This window comes from Primulina eburnea, chromosome 15 (assembly GCF_022965805.1).
Source record: "Primulina eburnea isolate SZY01 chromosome 15, ASM2296580v1, whole genome shotgun sequence".
NCBI classification, from domain to species: domain Eukaryota; kingdom Viridiplantae; phylum Streptophyta; class Magnoliopsida; order Lamiales; family Gesneriaceae; genus Primulina; species Primulina eburnea.
The window spans coordinates 23,868,521-23,882,319 of record NC_133115.1 but is presented as its reverse complement, the minus strand read 5'-3'; positions in this window follow the sequence as shown (position 1 = coordinate 23,882,319).

The window sequence follows — 13,799 nt, the reverse complement described above, 5'->3', positions numbered from 1 at the left end:
ATATTTCAAAACATGTCATCATATTCATCATTTAATAACCATGCATATACTTAAATTTCTCTTAAAATCAATCATGCAGAGTATTTTCATATTTTCATAAAAATTCATATTCATGATAACATAAATATTTAAAACATTTCAAAACAATTTTAGGGCGCTGTCATGGCTAAAAACTCGATCCAAGTACAAAATGACCATTTTGCCCAAGAAACCTTATTTATAATTTTACCACTAGACCTCAAAATTTCGACCTGAATCCAACCAAATTCCTTAAAACTCCTAAAAACATAATAATAAGCATTTCTTAGACGTAAACTCAAGCCCATTTCAAAACTTATACGATTTGTTTTAAAACTTGGACCGAGGTCCCGATTTTAACCCGAATCAACTCGAAACTTAAACAAATTTTCCCAACTTAAAACAATTAATTCAGACCACCTATGGCCCTCAGAATAGACCGAACAATTGATGGAATTAATTCAGCATGCAAGCACCAAAAACCCTAGTGCGCTAAACCTTCGTATTATCGATACCAGGCCTAACCAACCAAAACCAGCCTTGAACCATTGCTACCTAGGACAAAGATTAGACCAAGGACTCACTCCTAGACCAACCAAACCCATGCCTACATCACAAGGCACACGGACGTTCATGAAATACCCGAAACAAGCCAAAACCCGACCCTTCTCATTTCACGCGCCTCGACCCCCACTTAACCTGAGACCAGCCATGTAAGGACCTCCACTAGGCCTCGGTTGGGACCCTCCTGAACCGCACCATGGCCTGGTTTAGTCCCCCTTGGTCGTGCCTCCCCTTTTCTTGCCCTAGACCAACCAAAACCCTAGCCGCTCCAGTAGAAACAATTGGCCCTCTCTATTTTTGTGGACAACTAGAGACTCCAGCCCCTATACACCTTCAATCCCTTTGTGTAAAGCCCTTACAAGCCTTAACCTAGCAGGTCCTTGCACTAGGACATGAAAAACGTGAGTTGTACACAAGATATATGCATGTTCATGTCAAAACTTTTGCAAAAACTATTTGATAGACCCAAGAAATTTCATGCAAAAACATATACAACAACATATAAATTGTGTAAATGATGAGAAAAATATACATGGCGTGCCTTGATGATTATATGCTTGAAAACTCGAAAAACTACGCGCGGGACGTCAACCGGATACGCGGGGGAGGAGCTTTTCTTCAAAAAAGATAAAAGCCAAAGCTTGCTGCTTAAAAACGCGGGGTTGGATGCTGCTGAATGAGGGGAGGGGGCGGCCAGGGGGTGTATTAGGTTTAGGGTTTGATTAGGTTAGGTTTAAGTAGGAAATTTGTGCACTAATGGACCCTAACTTATAATTAAATGGATTAAAAAAGTTTTGAGCTCATTAAGCATTAAAACAAACTGATAGGATCGGTTGTCGTAACAAGAGTGTTTAGAAGGGGGGTTGAATAAACACTTACAATTAAGGTTGTTCTTTAATAAAATTTGAGTTCAGTTTGGTGACAAAATGAATCTTGGAATCTTGTTGGTCAATAACAATCAGTTAAACTAGAGTAGTTGCAGAAAGTAACTGATTGAAAGATAGAATACGAAACTGAAAGAAATATGCAAGAGTTGTTTTTGGATGTTCGGAGAATTCAATTACTCCTACGTCACCCCTTCTATCACAAGGATATGATATTTACTAAAAGACTTTGATCGAGTACAACCCTTGTACAGACCCACTTCAGTTTGGACTTACCACTGCCAAAACTGAAACTCTTAGTTCTACACAATATTCTCAGTGCGTAACTGATTTTAGCACTATTGAATCTAACAACTTTTAGAGAGTGCTAGTATTCTCAAATTGTAGCCTTAATTGCCACGAATAATTCAAATAAGGATGAGCTAAGATTTTGACAGAGTAACAGCAAGTTTAAGATTGAGTGATCGTCTCTATTTTCTTCTGCTGTTCTTCAGTCATATTTATAAACTTCTTTTTCAACGGTAACTTTGATATGCATTTGAATTCTAGTATCCATTGATTGCCACTTCATCATTCCTTGGGCAATGTTCTCTTCATTGATTGTAATACGGCGTCTTAATTTCAATAGCCGAAATACGTTGTTCTATGCTGTAATGATTGAGGTGCGGCTTTCCATATTCAGTTTCTGTCTACTATGTCTTTTTGTCGGTTGTTCTTTCCCGAGAAACATTCAGTTTAACTGAAACTTATGCGGCTGAGTATATTAACTGATCAGTTTTCTTCATTAGTTCAGCTGGTTTCAGTTGTTAAGTAATCAGTCGCGTCTTTCGCATATTCAGTTGTTTCATAATTCAGTTAGTTTCTTTAGTTTGTCAAACTCCGAAATTTAGTTTCCAACAATTTCCCTCTTTTTGGTGTTTGACAAAACTAAGCATATAGTAACTGAAAGATTGAACTCTTATAGACTGCTTCTTAACAAAAACTGTCTCAAAACAAACTGCTAAACTGCTAAGTGCTCTTCAATGTTTCTTCTGACTATCTTCCCCCTTTTTGTCAAACTGAGCCATGTGAATAGATAATTGTCGAACTTCAGCAGATAAGATGCCGACATCAGCTGAGATACTGGCGATGGCAGTAAGAACTGAGGTTTGCAGTGAGTCTATTTTGTTTGCAACAGATGTTTCTAGTCTGTCAACTCGTTGGTTGATCACATCTTGAGTAACGAAAAGAACAGCAGTTGTAGCTTTGTTCTGCTTGTGTTCTATGGCAACTGAGAGTTCAGTTACAACTTCTTGAATATTCTTCAGCTTTGCAAAAACAAAATCTTCGGATCCATTGAGCTTTACAGAATGATAGAATTGGGTTGACTGAATGGATTTGATGGCATCCATTATTTGATTCATATTTGTCTTGATGGTGTTGATTTCAACGAACAATGCTTCTGAATTTGAGATTTCAGGAGACATGACTCCTATATCTTCCTGATGTGGCACGGTGGAGTGAAAATTATCATAGTGCGATCAACTGTCTCTTCTTGACCTTGAGATGAAGAAGGTTGATTCTGAGCATCAGAAACACTTTGTTCTAGAATAACAGGGTTATCTGTGGTAACTGCTATTGGAGAATCATGGGCTTGTTCTTCTGTTTGATCAACGGATGAAACTTGGGGTGGTTCTTCAGTTTGAAGGTTTTCAACAATAGGCAATTGTTCTTCCACGGATTCAGTGAGTGGTTCCTCTGGGTTCTGAGTGAGCACTTTAGTTTGCTCTTCAGTTTCAGATGTTACTCGCTGAACTGTTTCTGGAGTAACAAAAATTTGAGCTTGTTCTGCATTATCAGAGAATTGAACATGTTCTTCAGCAACAAAAGTTTGAACATGTTCTTCAGTGATAAAAATTTGAACTGGGTCGTCAGATGTAATCAGAACTTCTTGTTCTGTTTGTTCAGTCAGAGGATCAACTGATTCAAAATTTTGTGCTTCAGTTTGAGCTTCCTGAGCAACTGACTGAATGATTTCATCGATATTGGCGAAAGTCAGTTCGACCTTAGAATACAGATGTTGATCGTCGGCTGTTGTTTGTGGAACCTCCTTGACTGATTTGTCAGCAATGAGTTCTTCAGAAGATTCATTCTGCTGAGACGATGAAGGTTTGTATTCCTCTGTTCCTGAAGATTTTTCTGGAAGAACAAGTTCTTGATCTTCTTCTCAAAACCTTATTTCCCTCTGTAGGCCACTAAGATCTGCATCCAGTTGAGTGAACAAAGCTCTATCTTGATATGCAGTTGGCCCTGTGGGGTTGTAGTTTTCTTTCAACTTTCTAATCATCTTAGTCAGTTGAATAGCCCGTATTTGATCAAAGAAATATTGTCTCCTTTCCAGTGTTTGAATAATAGTAGCAGCTTTAACTACTCTCAAAACTATCTTTTCCAGTTTAATAAACGTCTTCAGTTGGGATTTGTGCTTTAGTTTCTTGGCAAAAATTTTGGTCCTGAAGCTTTTCCAACGGTCAAAAGATGTGAGTTTTGATGTGGCAAATGTATTTACCTCTTCCCAAATTAGATCGATATGAGTTTGAATGGCGTGAGATGGCCTTGGCTCCTCCTCAAGCTTTCCTTTTCCCTTCTCCGTGGTTAGAATATGAGGAATTTGTAAGCCAGATTTTGTAGACTCCACTGGTTCCTTCAATGTGACGCCTTTCTGTCTAGCCTGTGGTAAAATAGTGGGTTGATTTACACGAGTGAATGGAGCTTTTACTCTAGTGGATAACTTTTCAATTCGAACTGAATCATCAGGAGGGATGACTTGCAATGGGATAGCCTGAATCGGCTTTTCAGCAGCTGACTGAGACAGTTTCTCAGTAATGGTTAGTTCCATTGCTGGTATTGGTTTGGTTCTTTGTGTCCTTGGTTTCTTGATAAGTTTAGGAGAGGGAGTTTTCTCAGAATCTGATTCACTGAGAATCAGTTTTCGCTTTGCAGCTTTCAGTTGAGCCAGCGTCTTGGCTTTCTTGACTGATTTAGGAGCAGCTTGCTGCATCCCAATCTCCTTCTTGACTTTTACGAATTGGTTAGGCGAGGGATCCAACTTGGTCTTTGGTGGCAAGATATTCTTGGCAGTGAATATCTTAAATTTTGAAGATTTTTCGGCATTGTTAGCTACTAGTCCTTTGAGTTTCAGAATATAACTGATTGGAATAGCAAACCCTATGGACTGTTTTGTTGATTTAAGCATATTCTTTAGAATGCTGAAAATAATGTACCTCCAGTTGACTTTCTTCTCACCCATGATGATTGTCATCACCTGGAATTTTTCAAGAGTGAGAGCTGCATATGAGCCAGTTTTAGCTAAAATTCACTTTGCTATAATATCAGCCAATAAATGAATTTCTGGTTTCAGTTCTTCCTTTGGGTCGGAGACTTTGATTTTCCGCCCTCAACAGATAATGAGGATTCCTCAATATCGGATGTTTTAACTTCAGAGAAACTGACATATCCATCAGTCGGCAAGGAAAATATTTCTCCAAAGTTTTCTTCAGAAAAATCAGCAACTGATCTGTAGTAGCCCGAATCCCAAATTGGGTAATTAACGGATTATTGGTGATTAAGAAGGTTTAAGGTGTAATTTTGACCGAGTCATGATCGGACGGACCGAAGATGGTTCGGAAGCACTGAAGAGTTCGTAAGGTCCGAAGTAAGTTCGTTGGATCCGATCATTAGGTGTCAAGAGTTGATCGACACGTGGGAGTTCGGAAGGTCCGAAGTGAGTTCGGTGGATCCGATCATGAGGTGTCAAGAGCAGCTGGACACGTGCATGTTCGGACGGTCCGAAGTGTATGATCGGAGGATCCGATCATGAGCTGTCAAGAGCCGATGGACACGTAAGAGTTCGGACGTTCCGAAGAGGGTTCGGACGATCCGAACATGGCCTATAAATAGTGGTCGGATTTCCTCATTTTGACTCGCCAATTCAGAGAATTCCATAGCATTTCAGTCGTTTCTGACAGGTTCTAGTCTTGTTCCGAGATTTGGGCACTAGCGGGGAGCTGCTGGTCTTGTAGCAGAGCTGTGCTCTAGTTGGGAGCTAGCGGCATCAGCGGGCTAGCGACGGACGAAGGTTTGGAATTTTATCAGTATTTTATCTCAGGATTATCTAGTTAAGTCTGGTAGATAAGTTTAGTGATGGTTTTCACTTGATGAATAGGCTTGGATTAGACCTGTTGTCTGGTTGTTCCAGTGGATTAGGATTTGCTGTGATAGAGGTACGAAAGTACTATCCGAGATATCCTGGTTGAGTATACATTCTTATATGTGTTGCATGATTATGTGGTGCATTGATATATGTCATTTGATGCATGCTATTATGTCACGTTTATTACTGCACGTTGCATTTCATGTTGAGCCGTATCTTCTTCGAGATAGCCTTTACTGTTGAGCTGTATCTCTTTCGAGATAAGCTATATCTTGGGGCCGCTCAGCCCTGTCTTGTGGACGCATGGACACCGAGAGTACACAGTGGCCGACGGGTCGGGAGGGCTTCGGTGGTCCGGGACATTTTAGGTCCACGTCTGTCTTGTAGTGGATGCAGTGACCCAGAGGTTGGACCGCGCGGCACTATCCACTTGGCGCCTCTAGACTGAGCATTGTTGAGATCCTTTTGTGACTCCTGTTTCTTGACTACCCCGGTATCATGATCATAGCATGTGCATTTCATATAGGTCTGTATACTCATACTTTTGTACTGGGCGTTCTTATCGCTCACGTCCTCGGTTTTGTTTATTCTTGGACACCCCATTTCCCACGGGGCAGGCCTCAGGTTGGACAGCTCAGGAGGAGCAGGAGGAGGACGTTGAGTAGCTGGTTGGTTAGTTTATCGGTATTTGTTTTGATTCGTTTTGGTTGTATTGGATATTTTATTTTGAGTTATTCTAGACTTCGATTGGGTTGTATAACCATCATTTTGTTGACTTTTCCGCTGTTATCTCTGATTATTGTTAATTAGGTTAATTGCATGCTTAGTTCTTGATTAGTAGGTGATTCTGGAACGGGTCACTACATTTATGGTATCAGAGCATGCATACGATTTTGGGATATAGATTCTGTTTTGGGATTTCCGTTTACTAGTTCCCCATTCTATGTTGTAGCAATGGCTGACCACTTTGGTGATGAGAGTAGTCAGGGAAGTGTAGGTCGTTGGGGTGACCAGGACGATCTGTTAAGCGTCATAAGTTACCGCATGTTTCTCTAGACGTCATTCTTTCCGTTTCTACTCCGATGGGTCATTCGGTTTTAGCCAAGCGTCTAGTGATGGGTTGTCCCTTAGATTTGGAGGGTAATGATGTTGTTATTTTCGTTTTGTTCATTCTCTTGCCTTGATTTCGAGGACGAAATCTTTTTAAGGGGGGGAGAATGTAGTAGCCCGAATCCCAAATTGGGTAATTAACGGATTATTGGTGATTAAGAAGGTTTAAGGTGTAATTTTGACCGAGTCATGATCGGACGGACCGAAGATGGTTCGGAAGCACTGAAGAGTTCGTAAGGTCCGAAGTAAGTTCGTTGGATCCGATCATTAGGTGTCAAGAGTTGATCGACACGTGGGAGTTCGGAAGGTCCGAAGTGAGTTCGGTGGATCCGATCATGAGGTGTCAAGAGCAGCTGGACACGTGCATGTTCGGACGGTCCGAAGTGTATGATCGGAGGATCCGATCATGAGCTGTCAAGAGCCGATGGACACGTAAGAGTTCGGACGTTCCGAAGAGGGTTCGGACGATCCGAACATGGCCTATAAATAGTGGTCGGATTTCCTCATTTTGACTCGCCAATTCAGAGAATTCCATAGCATTTCAGTCGTTTCTGACAGGTTCTAGTCTTGTTCCGAGATTTGGGCACTAGCGGGGAGCTGCTGGTCTTGTAGCAGAGCTGTGCTCTAGTTGGGAGCTAGCGGCATCAGCGGGCTAGCGACGGACGAAGGTTTGGAATTTTATCAGTATTTTATCTCAGGATTATCTAGTTAAGTCTGGTAGATAAGTTTAGTGATGGTTTTCACTTGATGAATAGGCTTGGATTAGACCTGTTGTCTGGTTGTTCCAGTGGATTAGGATTTGCTGTGATAGAGGTACGAAAGTACTATCCGAGATATCCTGGTTGAGTATACATTCTTATATGTGTTGCATGATTATGTGGTGCATTGATATATGTCATTTGATGCATGCTATTATGTCACGTTTATTACTGCACGTTGCATTTCATGTTGAGCCGTATCTTCTTCGAGATAGCCTTTACTGTTGAGCTGTATCTCTTTCGAGATAAGCTATATCTTGGGGCCGCTCAGCCCTGTCTTGTGGACGCATGGACACCGAGAGTACACAGTGGCCGACGGGTCGGGAGGGCTTCGGTGGTCCGGGACATTTTAGGTCCACGTCTGTCTTGTAGTGGATGCAGTGACCCAGAGGTTGGACCGCGCGGCACTATCTACTTGGCGCCTCTAGACTGAGCATTGTTGAGATCCTTTTGTGACTCCTGTTTCTTGACTACCCCGGTATCATGATCATAGCATGTGCATTTCATATAGGTCTGTATACTCATACTTTTGTACTGGGCGTTCTTATCGCTCACGTCCTCGGTTTTGTTTATTCTTGGACACCCCATTTCCCACGGGGCAGGCCTCAGGTTGGACAGCTCAGGAGGAGCAGGAGGAAGACGTTGAGTAGCTGGTTGGTTAGTTTATCGGTATTTGTTTTGATTCGTTTTGGTTGTATTGGATATTTTATTTTGAGTTATTCTAGACTTCGATTGGGTTGTATAACCATCATTTTGTTGACTTTTCCGCTGTTATCTCTGATTATTGTTAATTAGGTTAATTGCATGCTTAGTTCTTGATTAGTAGGTGATTCTGGAACGGGTCACTACATGATCATTGATGGTGACAGAGATATTTCCTTCACCAGTAACATACCCTTTCAGATAGAATTCATTCACTTCCTTCGAGTATATTTCTTGTGAAGATTGTCCCAAAAACATTCTGAGCCCAGCAGATTCAATATTCAGAAAGACATTTTTGATATCAGCATCTTGAATTGTTAAAAATGAGTCAAAATCGATTGCCATGGCATTCATCATGTGAGCAGGGATCTGATTAGCCATTTCTGAAGGTAAGGTGATATGAAATTCGTAGAAAATAAGCTTCGGAAGTTTGTATGCTCTTAGAACTGATTGTATGCGTGAAGGAGAAGAACTGAATTGAAGCGGGTATAATACATTTTTACGTGACTGTTCAAATTCTGGACACGTGCCAGTCCATGAAAATTTTGAATAAAAAATAAGTGTATGTGTGCTGTAATCGTGTGTATAAAGGTTAGCGGTTTTAAAATAAGCCACGTCGTCAATCTGCAGTCACGTCAATTGATTTAGAATATAATAAATTTTAATTAATTAACGTATGTGAGAAGATTTGTAAACAATCCAACTGAACGATCAGTTGGGAAACTAATTCATTTCAGTTGAGAAATTACAAACAATTGTCTTCTTAGTTAACTTTTTAAAATTAATATTCCCCCTAAATTGGTGCATAAAACATTTAAAATGACGATGTAAAAATAAATTTAAAGCTTTAAAAATTTATTATATGATAAATGATCGCGGCCCTTCAGCTTCCATAACTTCTTGGCTATAAATAGAAGTGGCTCAGTTAGGTTCAGACATATCATCCAAAGTATTCAAGATAAGAAAATGTCTGATACGAGTGACTCAAGTCTTTCTCCTTTCTCTTTGGAGGCCAGGAAGGCCGAGATAGAAGATGAAGTCTTCTACGAGAGTCTGCATTACAGGGAGCGATTGCAGGAGCTTGAGCTCTTGTACAACTCTGGGGAGGCCACCACTCCTGAATTGGTGGCAGAACTGAAGCAAGTGCGAAAGCACGTGAATATTGCTGTGTGGGTGGACGTCTTCAAGGACGGTCACATGTATCAGCTGATGCTCCGCAAGGAATTGAAGATTCTAAGGCACATAGCTAATTCTCACAGCTTTCTCATGACTGCTCCTTCTTCTCTATCTGTTTGGTTGAAATTTTGGATAATTGTTGTGGAGGAGAAGTATGATGATGTAATCCAGACCAATATTTATAAGTAATGAAATATTTATCTGGTTTTAACTCTGTTTTTCTTTTTCCTGCAAATAATGAGTTGATTACTAACTGATTAGATAAACTGATATTAATTGACTTCTGACTGAAATCAGTTAACAATTAATAATTAGTAAAAGATACACTAATATCAGTTGAGGGTAAAAATATAATATTTGTTAAACTAGTATCAACTGATAATAAATAACTGGTGAAGAAAAATCCTGGGTAATTGCGATGACGTTTCGGTTGGCTTTAGTCTTTTCAACTTCTTCACCATTTAATGTCACTTTATTTTTCTGCAATCAAATTAATGTTAACATAAGGTTTATAACAAACTGACATATGATAGCTGACATCAGTTGACAGAAAGTAGTCATTTGTGAGAAATGATTTTATAAACAAGACAATATTAATAACAAGTTTATGATAGATCAATTAACCCAAGAATATTTCGAAAGTAAGAAAACTTAGCCTCGGGTAATGGTTTTGTGAAGATATCAGCTGCTTGCTGTTCAGTTGAAATGTATACCAGTCGAATATCCTTCTTTAAATCATGATCCCTAATGAAGTGATGCCTGACATCTATATGCTTGGTCCTTGAGTGAAGAACTGGATTGTAAGTGATGGCATTTGTGCTGGTATTATCACAAAATATGGGCGATTCAGTTGACGTTACTCCATAATTCTTCAGTTGTTGTTGAATCCAGATCAGTTGTGCACAACAGATACCAGCAGCAAGATATTCTGCTTCTGTTGTTGAGGTAGCCATGGATGTTTGCTTCTTACTGGACCAAGAGATCAGTCGGTCTCCTAAGAACTGACAAGATCCACTTGTACTTTTGCGATCAAGCTTACATCCTGCATAATCTGCATCTGAATATCCAACTAAATTGAAGGTGAAGTCTTTGGAGTACCATAGCCCACATTTTGCGTGTCCTTAAGATATCTCAGAATTCTTTTAGCAGCTGAGAAATGTGATTGCTTAGGATTTGCTTGAAATCTGGCACACATACAGACAGCAAAAACAATATCAGGACGACTGGCTGTTAGGTACAATAATGAACCTATTAACCCTCTACATAATGTCGCCTCCACTGATATTCCCCCTTCATCAGTGTTTAGTTTAACTGACGAGCTCATGGGAGTAGTTGCAGCTGAACATGATTCCATACCAAATTTCTTTAGCAACTCCTTTGTATATTTTGTTTGACTAATGAATATATACCAGTTTCCAGTTGCTTCACTTGCAGTCCAAGAAAGAATTTCAGTTCACCCATCATGCTCATTTCAAACTTATCCTGCATTAACTTAGCAAACTTTTCGCACAATTTGGGGTTAGTTGACCCAAAAATTATATCATCAACATAAATTTGAACTAATAGAATGTGATTATTTTTAGTAAATTTGAACAAGGTCTTATCTACTGATCCGGCTGAAAAGTCATGATCACTTAGGAATTTTGAAAGAGTTTCGTACCAAACCCTGGGAGCTTGTTTAAGACCATATAATGCTTTGTTCAAATAGTATACATGATCAGGAAGTTTGTGGTTTACAAAACCTGGAGATTGTTCGACATATACTTCTTCTTGTAACTGACCGTTTAGGAATTCACTCTTCACATCCATCTGGTAAACTTTGAAGTTTTTGTGAGATGCATAAGCAAGAAATATTCTGATTGCTTCCAATCTTGCAACTGGAGCATAAGTCTCATCGTAGTCAATTCCTTCTTCTTGCCTATATCCTTTTGCTACTAGTCTTGCTTTGTTGCGTATAACTGAACCGTCCTCGTTTAGTTTATTCTTGTACACCCATTTTGTACCTATAATGGTTTTTGAAGTTGGTCTTGGAACTAAGTTCCAGACGTTATTGTGAGCGAACTGATTCAGCTCTTCTTGCATAGCATTTACCCAGTTAGGATCAGCAAGAGCTTCATCAGTTTTCTTTGGTTCCAGTTGTGAGACAAAGGCTAAATGAATAAATAAATTTAACATTTGATTGCGAGTTCTTACTGGATTAGATGGATTTCCTATTACCAGTTGTGGTGGATGTGATTTTCTCCATCTGTACTCTGCATTTGTTGCATCAGCAACTTCTTCAGTTGGTAACTGAATGCAGTTTTCAGCTTCAGTTGATGCCTCGTCAGCTGGTATTTGAATGTTATCAGTTTGCTTTAATAACTAATTGTCAGCATTGACTTCCTGCTCATTTAATTGATCCAATATCTCTGGTTCTGGTGTTTGAAAGATGTTCTGATTATTATGACTTTCATCTTTGTCATCATCTTCCAAACTGATATCTATAAATCGATCAGCTAGCTCAACTTGATCAGTTGGCTTATCAGTTAGTACAGTTTCATCAAAATCAACATGCGCATATTCTTCAACATTGAGAGTTTTCTTATTAAAGACTCTATAAGCTATACTAACTGATGAATATCCAAGGAATATTCCTTCTGCAGATTTGGCATCAAATGCTTTTAAGTAATTTGTACCATTATCATGAATAAAACATCTACAGCCGAATATTTTGAAATAAGTGATTATACTTTTTCTTCCATGCCAGATCTCATATGGTATTTTCATATGATTCTTATTAATCATTGATCTGTTCTGAGTATAACACGCAGTGTTTACTGCCTCTGCCCAAAATCTTTGAGAAATACCAGAATCAGCAAGCATTGTTCTAGCAGCTTCTTTAAGGTCCGATTTCTTCTCTCAGCTACACCGTTTTGCTGAGGAGTTCTTGCTGCTGAGAGCTCATGCTTGATTCCAGCAGTTTCTAGAAAGATTGAAAGTGTTTGATTGATGAATTCAGTTCCTCGATCAGATCTGATTCGATCAATCCCAACTGATTTTTCATTTAAAAGTCTTTTGAAGAGTTTAATCAGTTGTGCAGCCGTATGGTCTTTGGATTTGAGAAAGATAACCCAATTAAATCTTGAAAAATCATCTACGACCACCAAGGTGTATTTCATTCCCCCTAAGCTCATGACTGGTATTGGACCGAAGAGATCCATGTGCAATAGTTCTAAGCATCGGGATGAAGATTTACAGCCCTTGTTTTTGAAAGAAGATCGTACTTGTTTTCCATACTGACATGCTGAGCAAAGTTTTTCTTTTGAAAAATTTATTTTGGGCAAACCAGTTACAAGTTCATGTTTACTCAGATAGGCAATGGATTTAAAGTTTAAATGATTTAACCTTTTATACCACAACCAGTTTTGAGATGATTTTGAAGAAATAAAGCAAACTGGTGCATGAGGCTGATCATTCCAACTGACTTTATATGTGTTTCCACATCGTTTGCCAGTTAGTATGATTTCATCAGTTGATGTTTTAACTGAGCATGAGTTTTTATCAAATTGTACCGAGAATCCATTGTCGCATAACTGACTGATGCTAATCAAGTTATACTTCAGATTCTCTACTAATAAAACATCTTTAATAGTAAAGTTACCATGGATAAGCTTACCCTTACCCACGGTTTTACCTTTGGAATTATCTCCGAAACTGATGTTTGGACCACTATATTTGGTCAATTGAGATAGCATACTTGCATCTCTTGTCATATGTCGTGAGCAACCGCTGTCCAAATACCATATTGAATTTTTATCTGTACCTGTTACCTGCAATCACATACATAATATGATTTGGTACCCATATCTATTTGGGTCCAAAACTTATTAGTCCCTTTGGAACCCATACTTGGATTAGTCTAACTGACTTTCCAGTAGCCGTGTTCCAAATTTTTTTTCTCGGCTTCTGTGTGTTAGATGTGCGGTGTACAGATGACACAGTATGCATTTTAGCTTGGTTCAACTGATTTTTTAGTCTGTATCTTTTCTGGACTGGTTTGCAGTTATAATAATTTGAATGGTTATTTGAATAGTTCTTGCTAAATCTTTTTGATGAATGACTTTCTGAGTCAGTAGAGATTTTTGGACTGTAACCAACTCCATGTCTTCTGCCCTTGTACATATTCTCAATAGGTTGTTCTTTCAGTTTGCTAGGCTTAAATTTTTCTTGTTCTACTGTTGATTTGACAAATTTAATGTATTTTCCTTTGTCCATGTTCTGTTTAGGTTGAGTATCTCTTGGAAATGTTTCTCCTTGAGTATTGAGTCCTAATCCAGATTTATCAAAACTGATTTTTGTGAGTTTTGCATTTCATTCAATGCAGCTGATGACTTATTCCAAGATTTAATAAGCTTAGAT